We start from the raw sequence: 12,831 nt of genomic DNA, 5'->3' as shown, positions 1-12,831 counted from the left end.
TGGAGATGAAATTGAAACTATGACATCAACATTATTTTAAAATCTACAATTAAAACAGTATAATGTACAGTTCTGTTCCCTAACCTAAGCTACAGAAACATACACTTGAGGATACCACTATTATTGAACCCTAATATTTCTGTTGTATATGTTAATATTTAATGTAGTACCCCATGAATCCATCCTACTTTGTCTTACAGTAAACGCAAACCTGGAGACCTAAATTGCCCTGTATCATTACATGCGCTAATGTAAGGATTTTAATTTTATTGTATTGGATTTATGACCTTAGCCCTATTACTTTTGCAGAAAGCTTTATGAGACTCCTGTGCCAATATCTGTACTGATAAAGCTTTGTCCCAATCAATACATCAGCCAGCCAGCGTGGCACAACACACCATATGACATGACAGCATTGGATTTTATTTACTGAGTCATTCTAATAACTGCAAAATATAAAGGCAGTAGAGCACAGACGCAGTATCAGTGTTCACATATTTAATGATGGAATGGGAAGACTTAGTTATCAGTTTAATCTTTGTCCTCTGTAGTTATTGTAACAAAACCTTGCATCATATCAGTTATAGATTTTTAAGAGAAGTAAAATCTGTACTTTGAATGTAATGGGGTTCATTTAGGGACATTAATAGTGGTCTTTTAATGATAACATTCAAACACAATGTAAAAAGCAGCTGGTATTTTCAGAAATGGAGATACAAATTTGTGTTATGGTAGAGACAATACTATCAACGTTCCTTAGTTTAAATGTGTCTTATTTTCATCCTAATTGCAATATTCAGTGTAGAACAGAAGTAGATTGGTTCACTTTCCCTGTAATGACTACTCTTAGGGTGTGTCTTCTCTTCCCTGCCATTTCCATAGTTTCATGGTGAACTGGTGCATAGTGAATGTGAATGGGGTCAATCTCTAGGTGGCTATTAAGCTGTTAGAAACATAGGGACATGAATGACACTTAGTATCAGTATAGTATCAGGTTTGAGCAGGATACTTGATGTTGTTGCTGGTCAGGGAGCACAGTGACCAGTCGATATTCACTGTACCTGAAACCAGAAATCCAAATTTTTTGCAATGGGATTGATTATAAAATTAATGACTCCCTGTGCAGTAATTTGCTGAATTAAGGAGCTCTTTGAGACACACATTTAGATTTAGCCCCACCACCAGAGGAAGAAAGTCAGCAGCCACGCAACCTAATCAAGACAATCTGGCACACCTGGCTATGTTCTATTTAATAAACAGACTCTTGGTATTACTTGCTGCTTAGTCTTGACGTCTACTTGTTGAGTGCTGTTTCAAGTCTGCCCAGTAATTTGGTTTTTCAAATACACACAATGTTTCCTGATCCCATGGTCTTTATCTCCTGTGTTTCCTTCTCTCTTAAGCTGCATTTCTTGCTTTAGACCAAACCACTTTTTCCTGTCCCTTGGTGTAAAACATTTTTCTCTTGAGACTCTTTACTCAGAGCCCAGTATCTTAGACCTGGGGCTTTCTAGTGCGAGTCAGTGGCTCAACCAGTTTGGTCACTTCTTCATTTATCCCTGAGGACCTGGGTTTCAGTCACACTGTCACTAATCTTGGGTCCTCTGTGGTTCTCAGACTCTTAGGGTGATCTCTCCTTGCTGCAGCCACTTCAGAGTTTTAGATTTAAAGAATAATCTGGCGTTATACCCTACTTGCTGTAGATGTTTGAGTGCTAACAGAATACAAACGTTGACCAAGTTTTGAAGAAAAACAAGTTTTTGAAAATATTTACATCACACTGAACCAGGAAAATAGCCTCCAGATGATGTCAAAGATTTTCATGTATAACAAAACCTGGTGGAATGTGTAGAGAACTAAACTGCCTTCTGATGAACTAACCCCAGTTTACATGGGTCTTAATTAGAGCAATGTTAAATGCTGAAGACCTGTTAGTCTCGGAAATGTGAGCATGGAACACTCATGTTTCCCAGTTCAAGATCTAATGGATGGGAATTTAGAACCACTTAAGGATGAGGTTTATATCACTGTAGCTTCATAATTCCCGAGACAAAATGCCTTGAGTAAGTGTAAGAATGAAAATTGTTGGAGTGAAAGTTTTTAAAGCACCTCCACTGGTCAGTCTCCCAGCTGTGGTTTATATAAATTTAAACTCCTGGTGTCCCTGCAGTTTTTAGATCTGAAATATATTGCCCTTCACAGGGAGATTTTGAGAGTTTAATGAGGTCTGGAGATCTGAGTTTTAACTAAGGAGCCAGTGCTCAGTGAGTTTTCAGAATTTCTCTTTGAACTGCAAGAGCTATTAGAAGAAGAGAAGAAACACCTTTATTGATCCCCTTTTGGAAATGACTTCTCTGCATTTGACCCATCCGTGGTAGTGAACACACAAACACACACACACACACACACACATCCTAGTGTTTGTGATGAACTACTCACTAGTGTCAGTGAACATGTATACAACCGGAGCAGCGAGTTGCCAACCACCTCGGCCCCCGGGGAGCAGTTTGGGGGTTAGGTGCCTTGCTCAAGGGCACTTTAGCTATGAACTGAATCTGCAACCCTCTGGTCTCAAGCTCGCTTCTCTAACCTCAAGGCCATGGCTGCCCCCTAGTTAGCAAGCTAGCTATGTTTATGTTATCATACCAATGAGCAAATCAGCTTCACAGACTAGGTCTTTAATATAAACATCAATAACATTTACATTTCATGTTGTAGACAGTACTGTGGGATGTAGTTTCTGCTGATCCTTGCTTCAAGTTGCAGTCTGTGAGGAGGTATTGCTCTCCCTGAGTCTGCATGGGTTTTTTCCCCAGTATACTTCCCCCATAATCTAGAAAGACCTGTTAATTTGCCTGACTGAGAGACCCACTATGAGCCTAATCAGGATAAAGCTGTTACAGAAAATGATTGAATGAAATAATAAATATAAGGTGATAAAATGCAAAGCTGGAACTTCTGAATATGTGACCAGTTTAATAATTATTTTAGGTTTAAAAGTTAAAATAGCTAGCATTGTGCCTATTCCCTGTGTCATAGCTTTGGAATCAGAGTTGTTTGACCATGGGAAGGCTAGTTTTTAATGGGCAATTCATTCTCCACTTTGTCACAAACCTACAGTAGGCTACGCCTGCACACTCCACCCTTTAGACTAAAAGAAGCAGATACACTAGCATTAAAAAGGCTTGAATCACTTGTCATATATGTGCTGTTTCATTCTTTACACAGAGGTTTGAAATGCTATGATAGACACGAGTTGTAAATTTATTTTATAATAAATAAATAATATTTAAATAATAAAATTAAATAATAAATAATATTTATTATAATAAATTAATTTTTTTTCATTTTTCTAGTCCTGGGGAAAAGGCACCTCAACAGTTAGTTGTGGGTTCAGTGGATCACCGTCTGTGAGGAGTTTGGGGTGTTCTCCCTGTGTCTGTGTGGGTTGTTTGGTCCAGTTTCCTCACGATCCAAAAACACATGTTGGTGGCTGAATTGGACAGGAAAAATTTGTTCACAGATATGAGTGTGTGATTCCCTGTGATGGATGGGTAACCTGTCCAGGGTGTGCTCCTGCTAGTCTAGTGAAAGGCACAGGCTCTTACCAACAAACAGCTTCGACTTGCACAAAGTATATTAACCAATGTGATTTTGGTTAAGATGTAGGCGTTTGTCACTGGCTTTTTTTTTTAATTTCAGTTGTCGATTTCTCTTCACTGGCTTCCTGTAGCTGCACTCCTCAGATTCGAAACCCTGAAACTGGCATTCAAAGTCAATAATGGCCTAGGCCCTACATACCTAGAGCCCTTTGAAGTTCAATTACAGCTCAGCTTAACCCACCTTCCTTCAAGGTGCATGAAAGATGAGCATAGTAGTGGAACAAACTTCCCCTAGGTGTCCAAATAGCACAATTGCTTGCTATCTAAAATGCAGACTGAAAATCCATCTCCTTCATGAGTACTTAAATTAGCACTCATGCTGCAGTAAAGGCTTATGATTGTACTCATATCTCACTTGATTTCACATTCAAGCAAAGTGTAGTATGCGAGCATTGTGAATCTAGGTATCCATACTGACTTTTGTATTTGGCAACACCTAAGATTGGGATATCTTTTGGATTTATACAAAGCAGCTCCTCAACGATACATGAAGATTATTTCTGTCCAATGAGAAACATTCATTCATTCATTATTTGTAACCCAATTCAGGGTCGCGGTGGGTCCAGAGCCTACCTGGAATCATTGGGTGCAAGGCGGGGAATATACCCGGGAGGGGGCGCCAGTCCTTCACAGACACACACATTCACTCACACCTACGGACACTATCCACCTACCAACGTGTTTTTGGACTGTGGGAGGATACCGGAGCACCAGGAGGAAACCCACGCGGACACGGGGAGAACAAACCAACTCCTCACAGACAGTCACCCGGAGCGGGAATCGAACCCACAACCTCCAGGTCCCTGGAGCTGTGTGACTGCGACACCTACCTGCTGCGCCACCGTGCCGCCCCACAATGAGAAACATGTATCTCCCAAAATAGTAACATCACAGGAAGTGGAAAAAAACCCTTATTTCAGTGGAAGTCAGTTCCAAGTAATTCTGGAGTATTTCTATTGGTTCTCAAATGATGTACAAATGTTGTAGACATAAGGAATCTGTTCATCATTCTGGGCTAATTTCTTCATTGTTGGTGGCTTCCCGTTCATTCAATATCAGCTACTCCTGCAAGGGTTTGCCTCAGCGGAGGCTCACCTGGCCGATCTGCACAACAAATTGGCGCACACAGGCAGAGCGCCTCAAGCTCTACACAGGCAGTGACCTGAGGCGAGGCCAGTAACAGGGCCCTACAGGAGTTGTACAGAAGATATATGCCACCAGCTGTGTCACAGTGACACCCATATTTACAGCTCCCTACTATAGAGGTCAAATCTGAAATTATAGAGCATTACAGAAATAATTCCACACATTCATTTCTGACATTTAAGTGACAATGGTGTTCTCAAACTTGTGGAGGGGAATCTTCTGGAGGCTTGTAGAAGTTCTGTAAACGAATAGCATGTCTGACAGGGTGACAAGGTTTTATTTGAAGTATTTGTGTCTGGTTTAACCAGTCAGAATAGAAACTCATTCAGATTGGTCCTAGAGGATGTGAGGGAGTATCCAGGGAGCCAACACATTTGTGTTGTAGCAACGTAATTGTGTTAGTATATGACCTGCTGTGTATTGGAGACTGAAATGATCTATTAGTTTTCTCCCAGACAAGGGCTTTTTCTAGTTCTTGGTGGAATTCGCAGTTGGTTATGGCCCGAGTCCTAAAACACCAGTGACATCTTTTAAAGGTACAACAGTGTTTTTAAAGTCCAGTTTTGTTCCTTAAGTCTCCTGAAAATTGCTATATAAATAAAATGTATTATTATTATTATTAAAGGTATATTATATTCTTTTCACCGGAAGGAGAGATACATGTTTATAATCTTACATTACAGAACTATGTCATATAAAAAACAATACAATGTACTTGTTCAAAACCAGTACCTGAACTCAGTGCTCTAAAGGCTGAATGCAACCAAATCCTCACAAATGTTCTTACATCAAGTGTAATGCCAGAAATTATTATTTATTTTCAAGATGGTGTTTTTTTATTTAATTAAATGTATTGGGGTAGTCAAAGATTGTCTGAGGTGATCAGGGGGTCCCCAAGTAGGATGGTGTTCAGGAAAAAAGGTACAGTACAGGTAAATTTATTGTTCACTACAGACACAAACAGTGTATGTTTACATTTTTAAGTGAACAGCAGTGGTTTTAGAGTCCTGTTGTGCTCTATAAAGGTACATTATTCTCTTTTCTTCAGAAGGAGAATTGAACATATTGTAAATATCAATAATACAGCTGTTTTTCAACAGGAAAAACAAAATGAAAAAAACTGTAAAATATAGTCTATATTTATAGAATATATGGTATGTCGCTTCCATTTCTTACTTTTGCAGCACTTGTTCAGTTTCTGTATGTTAAATTTTACAGTGTATGTGCACTCAGACATAAATATATACAAAGGCACGAAGAAACATTTCATTCATTCATTGTTTGTAACCTCTTATCCAGTTCAGGGTCGCGGTGGGTCCGGAGCTGACACGGAATCACTGGGTGCAAGATACACATCCAGGAACACACCCTGGAGGGGGCGCCAGTTCTTCACAGAGCCACACTCACAAACATGGTGAGTCGCCAATCCACCTACCAACATGTGTTTTTGGACTGTGGGAGGCACCCGGAGGAAACCCATGCGGACACAGGAAGAACACACCAAACTCCTCACAGACAGTCACCCGGAGCAGGACTAGAACCCACAACCCCCAGGTCCTTGGAGCTGTGTGACTACGACATACATGCTGCACCTCTGTGCCGCCCCAAGAACCATTTCCCTTTCCCCCTTTTGTTATAGTACAGCCTTTCTGCTTTTGGTTGACTATAGACTAATGGAAAGTTTTTCTGTGAGTATTTGAGAACATTCTGCCACGAGCATTATTGAGTTCAGGTTGAGATGTAGGATGATTACTTCAGGATGACAAATGCCATACAACCATTATTAAAGATGCTTTCTAGAAATCTGTTAAGCATTCTGAGTCAAAGCGTTCTGATACTTGCTCACGGAGCAGATTATTTGTGGAGATAAACTCCTGACTGAGACTTATTTGAAATGCACGTAGATTAGTAAATGCAGAAACAGGTTTGTTATGTAACTGTCTTACTGTACACTGGATGTTTTGTACTGGGTGTTAGCATCGGGATCACAGCCTAAAGCCCAGGTCCTTCTCTGTTCTGCAGTGTCCCTGCATCCTGGAGGTCATTACTGCAGGGCTGGCATTTTTCTAATCCTGTTTGCTTCCATCATATTTATTTATAATGCTGAAAATGCACCCACAGACTGGAGCACAAGGACGGTCATCACCGTGAATTTGCTTGCTTCATTTCTTTGTATTGATTTTTTAATAAATGTATATGGCTCTAATGGAGGAACAATGAAAATAATTTGGAAAATAATGAATTAAATTCATCATAAAAGTTTAAAAAGTCTGAAAGGGTATTGAAGCTCAATTTGCACTCATTCAAAAATTACTTTCACATTATAGAGATGTAATAATCATCCTCCAAAGATTGAGAACCACAGCAGTAGAAAATGAAAGCAGAAACTAGAGGTAGAAGTTGAGAGATATTTTGGTGAGTACTGAGCAAGGATGTGATCATGCCTTTCACAAGTAAATCTTTTGAAAAATCTAGGAAATTTATGGCCATCTTTAAATATCTTCAAAGTGAAAACATTTTGATTATTTCTCAATTATTATTATCTTCACCTCCCAAAATTCAAACCAATTTAACCTTAAAATAGCTTTTATTTATACAACCCCTAGCAGTTACGCTTAACTGTTAAGGACTTGTTCAGTCTTCTAGCAACCATTGTATGTTTGCTTTGCTGTTAATTACAAGCTAGAGAAAACACTGCTATTCACCATTGTGGGGATGACAGCTGTGAAGTCAGCATGCTTTAGTAATAAGATGCATAGTTTTATGAACTGGATGTGTAAGAATGCTACACATTAAGTGAAATTAAACAGATGGGAAATGTAATAAGTACATTTAATTTTTTTTATTGTAATAGACCCAACTATTACAGACCTAACCAAGCTCGTCAAATTCCTTAGAAACTAATGTTTAGCTGTGTTGGGTAAAGGTGCTGTGGATTTGAAGAACGTTCTGGAAGGCTCGTCTCAGGGTTGGTTACTAAAGATGTTCTTTTGTGGAAGCGCCATCTAGTGGCCACGTACCTGAAATACAGTTACAATGTACATCGGTTCGGGGATTGGATGGCTGATTTAAATAAACTGAGTGGCACACATCAGGTACACAAACAAAAGCCTTGTAAAATAACGCATAATATTAAAATAAACCTTTTTGTAGCCTTGAATGTTGCTTAAATTATAGGTTAATACGTTTCCGGGTAGACTTCAGACTCACTGTGACCCTAACATGTAAACAGTTACAGAAGATTAACAAAGAAACATCTTTTTCCTTTGGGTCCAGAGCCTACCTGGAGTCATTGGGCGCAAGGCGGGAATACACCCTGGAGGGGCGCCAGTCCTTCACAGGGCAAAGTAACATCTTGCCCAGCATTAATATTTCATGTAAACCTGTGACAAAGTATCAGTCATATTCCTGTACAGAACAGCACTACATGAATATTAAAGTGAGTACAGGCTGGAGTATTATAGAATACTTTCATCCAACATTTAGAATACTATGGTATCTGAATCAAAGAGGGTTAGCTTAATATCGTTACCCTAATGTTTGTATTCAGATTAAACTAAAAATCAATATTGTTTGCCTAAATACAGAGCAATATTTAGGATCTGTGCTTTCTTTAAATGTGAACTGGCTTTATTCTTAAAAATCGGAGTATAATGTAATAAATGTTTAACCCATACAAAGCCATGCTAATGAGTTGACAAAGTAATACACCCCTTAGTAAAGGAAGTGTAAGTTAGTTTGTACTGACCTCTGGTGGACAAGAGGAATACAACACCGTTGAAAAGCAAATTTGTGGGAGATATTTCGACCTGCTGCTAATGCTGTCTAGCTAAAGTATATTATCACTGTGAATATAATTGCCACTAATTTACCATGTAAATGCTGTGAAAAAAATAGCAATATTTGGTTTATAAATGATTTTACAATGGTAAAGTTAAGAATGTGGACCTACATTTTAAATTTTTATTTTTTTTTTCAAAATATAATAGCTGTCACGATCTTTGTCATAACATTGGAGACTTTTCTCAGCCTTGCAAAAACATAAACAATACTGTTAATAACAGTGAGCTCCCCGCTGCATCTAATGAGGAGATTCAGAAGAAAAGACACTTCCTCGGGTTTATTCCACTTGTAGCGCGTTCAGGCGTGTCTCTGCTGGAGATGAAAGCTCCAGGTGAAGAAGTTAGCCCCCTGTTTTGTGCATTAGCTTCCAGCATGTTAGCCACTCCTTGTTTTGGCACTAACCCCAGTGACTCGTTAACGCCTACCTCAGCGTTTTGCAGTATTTTTATCAACTTATTTGACTTCTCAGTCAGGGAAGAGATGTTTGGTATCTGAAGATTTTTTTCTAATATTGTACTTAAGTTAAAAGGCTACCTAAGGCTAAAGATTTATACTTTATTGTGCTAACTGCACACCTCAAAATACGCTGAAGTGTTAAGTCTCAATATCAAATATCTTAATGTGGGTGCTTTCCCTGTCGCAGTAATCAGAGATGAACAATTTGTCACAATTTTTAAACCTGTATTGTTTTAAATGCTTGTATACATTTTTGTAGGTAAGTGTATGTAAACAGAGCAGAACTAAGGTGCAGGCATTTTTGCAACTTAGCAATTCTAGCTTTAAACTAGGGCGACCAGACCTCCTCTTTTACCCGGACATGTCCTATTTTTTAGACTTAAAAAAATGTCAGAGCGGAATTTCACAAACGTCCGGGATTTTGTTTTTCTACAGTTTACATAGAACTTCAAGAAGCGTTTAGTTCACAAACTAGTCCCGCCCTCCCCTACTCCGATTGGTTCGCTCGAGTGAGAAGGGGGCGTGGTGAAGTAGCCTAAAGTCTTCTGATTGGACGGTCTGAGTGTAGAGCTACCGTTATTGGTCGATAACCTTCTCTGTAAACATTTAATTGGTCAGTCTGTACGTCAGCAGTCGGAACGACATCTGTTCCAACTGCTTTAAACTTTAAATAATAACTTATGTATGCGGTTCAAATCCTGCACAAATGTCACAGGTTCATCTAATATATCTGCTGTTCTCTCTATTTTCAGTCTTTCCTTAAACTCATTCATGTGTGCATCCACCAAAATAAATTCCTTGTTTGTGTAAGTAGAGATTTTGATCGATATTTTTTTTTTCTTGGAGTTTACTTGCTTTCTAGGAACCCAGTTTTAAATCCCCCCCTTTTAGGTTGAATATTCTGCAGTAGTGCCTCTCTGGAGTCAAGAAGGCCTTTTCTATTGGCTGCCCAGTGAAGCATGAGATCACTTGAGTCCAGCTGATATTCCAGACAGGTCAGCCAAAGTGCACAGTGCCGTACTCTCAATGCCATTCATTTGTTCATTCATTCACATGTATGATATAGTGATGTCTTCTTTTAGACTGGAAATCTATATTCCAAATAAAGGGCATATTCTAATGTGAACCTGGCTTAACACACAGTAAACATTTTTGTAAACACATGTAGGGACTACACTGCATAATGCAGTGGGCAAAGGTATTATTTTTACAGCATCTGGAGCAGGAAAAAAGAGCAAATGTACTGGACAGAGTTGGGAGAATTGCTTAGTTTTACTTAAATAGAAAGTCAAAGTTACTTTATACTGTGTTGAAGTGTAATGATTAATGGTCTAATAGAAGTGCTCAAAAATTCTGATGAAAAAAATATATAGTGTGTGTGTGCGCTTTCAAGACCCATCCTTAAGTGAAAATGTTTCTTCTCTACAAAGTCAGGACTGACCTTAAAATGTGTGAAACACACACACTTGTGTGAGTGTAGCATTACTGATTCCACAGAGCTGATAATGCTTGTGCTGTGTGGAATTCCTAATCGATTTTGGAGTGAAAACATCTACGGTGTTTCTTTTTAATATAAGGGGAGAAAGCAGGAAGTGTGTAAGTCACGCAAGCTCCACACTCACATTTTGCTTCTCTCTCTCTCTCTCTCTCTCTCTCTCTCTCTCTCTCTCTCTCTCTCTCTCTCTCTCTCTCACACACACACACACACACACACACACACACACACTCATTCAGCTGTATACACATGCAGGCACACACATGCACATGTAGGCACTAAAGTACATAAGTATACACACACCGAGGTGCGGTAATGACAGGGCTGATATCGTGGGGTATATAGACATTTACTCTGGTTGTATAATTAAGGGCATACTCAAATACACACATACAAACACACAGTGCCCTACAAAGCAAGTCAATAGGCTGCTATGGTAATAAAATAGTAATTGGGCCATGTGCTAAAGCTTGGACACACTAAGACACCACTTATTAAAACTCCTTTTGGCCTGTGTCACAGGTTGCAAAGACTTTTATGTAACCAGCTCCACACTAGTATTTGTCTCCTGTTTCAGGAAATGTCACCCACTCTTCTTTTCAGAATGTTGGGCTATTTTTCAGGCAGCAGATGTTTAAAATCTACTTTATGGTGGATGGATTTTGAGGTGTGTTAATGATCATTATCCTGCTGTAAAAGCCAGTCTTTATTTTCTTGACCGCATGCCACTTCTGCATCAGAATTTTGTATTTATTGCAGTAATTTTATTAAATCTCAAAGAAATCAAATTTTCTTTATTTTGCCCTGAACAATTATTTCCAAAATGTTGTTGTTTTGCATACTTCAAATGTTACCTGTGACCTCATTACAAGTAAGCTTTCATTCTCATGACAGTTGCAGGTAGATAATGTTTGTACAAACAATGCTACACCGTAGAATGCTGCACCACCACTCCTGTGTTTTGTTTGTTTGTCTTTGTAGGTCTTTGCTGTCATTCTGCCTTTCTGCTCTGAATATGAGCAACTACAACTGCAATAGTGGAATAGAACTTTTGCACGTGCCATAATTATTTTTCTTTTTTTTATGAAATAAAGCTAGTGTGCTGTACAGTTGTTCATGTACAGAAAAGTTAGGCATACACACACATATTGACAAATAGACATGCGTCTGCACACACACACACACAAGACCACAGACATAGCTCACATCTGCATCAGACGCAATGTCAAACAACAGTTTTTAAAATATTGTATGGGCTTTTTAAATGGATTGTGCACTCTTTCCACACTTCCATCTCTGTTTACATTTTGTGTGTGTGTGTGTGCATGAGATGCATGCACATACACGCATTGCTAACACTGTTTTCAGCACTGTTCTGGTGTTCTGTTTTTCACTTCTCCACTATTTCAGAGTTACGGCTACATTAATATTACCCCAGAAAAAAATAATGGCGAGTAGTAAATCAGCTAAACAGTGACACCTTAAATAGAGTGTGAACTATGAACCATGGCTTTTAGATTTAGGAATGCAGTCTATAGTACGCTAATCAGTGGATTCCCAGCTTTATTGTTTAGCTGCAGTGCAGAAGGTTGAAAACTAGACACCAAAGTTGTCTTCAAGTTGACCTCAAACCATGTCCAGTGTTATTCACTGTGGATACTACATAACAAACCTGAAGGAATTTTGAAGGAAACTGGAAATGTGATGAATCTACTATTGTATTGCTTTAATATATTTTAAATCCATCACTATACTCCTGGAGATTAGAGATCTAGGTACAAGCTGCTGGTGATCATAGGGTGTTTGGCATGAAGAACTCTATTGTGATAAGTCAGAGAATGTATAAGGTCAATTCACCATGACACCCCTGCCCTACCCCCATTCTCTCTCTCTCTCTCTCTCTCTCTCTCTCTCTCTCTTAAATCTATGTACAATCTCCAAAATGCAGATGAGTTTACAGTTGAAAGCAAAACATTTTTCCATTATAAGTTTAGAAAGTTTTTTCTTAGCAGTGTTAGACCACTTCTGTTTTTCTTCTTTTGTAAAATATATAACAATATACAAATATCAACAAATAGGCTTCCTTCACTGACAGCGTTGTCTTCTCCTGTTTCTTCTTCTTCTTCCTTTTTTCCATTTAAACGATTTCCGTCATCAATTTCCATTCGACATTGTTTGTTTATAAGTTCAGCTAAAATGAGTAAATTTAAATATATTCAAATATGTTCA

General features: G+C 38.7%; 1 long non-coding RNA gene across 2 annotated transcripts; it reads right to left on the bottom strand.

Moving 5' to 3' along the window:
• Nucleotides 1–7,682: 7,682 nt before the first annotated feature.
• Nucleotides 7,683–8,680, bottom strand: LOC136673192 (uncharacterized). Of its 2 annotated transcripts, none has more exons than XR_010795899.1 (3): nucleotides 8,557–8,680; nucleotides 8,092–8,191; nucleotides 7,683–7,828 (listed from the first exon to the last, which is right to left on the bottom strand). It is a non-coding gene; the product is annotated as an uncharacterized lncRNA (long non-coding RNA). The 2 variants fall into 2 exon arrangements; XR_010795898.1 differs by lacking the exon at nucleotides 8,557–8,680 and adding an exon at nucleotides 8,341–8,473.
• Nucleotides 8,681–12,831: the final 4,151 nt, after the last annotated feature.

Source organism: Hoplias malabaricus, chromosome 17 (assembly GCF_029633855.1).
Source record: "Hoplias malabaricus isolate fHopMal1 chromosome 17, fHopMal1.hap1, whole genome shotgun sequence".
Taxonomy (NCBI): Eukaryota; Metazoa; Chordata; class Actinopteri; order Characiformes; family Erythrinidae; genus Hoplias; species Hoplias malabaricus.
This window is presented reverse-complemented; position numbering and strand designations above follow the sequence as displayed.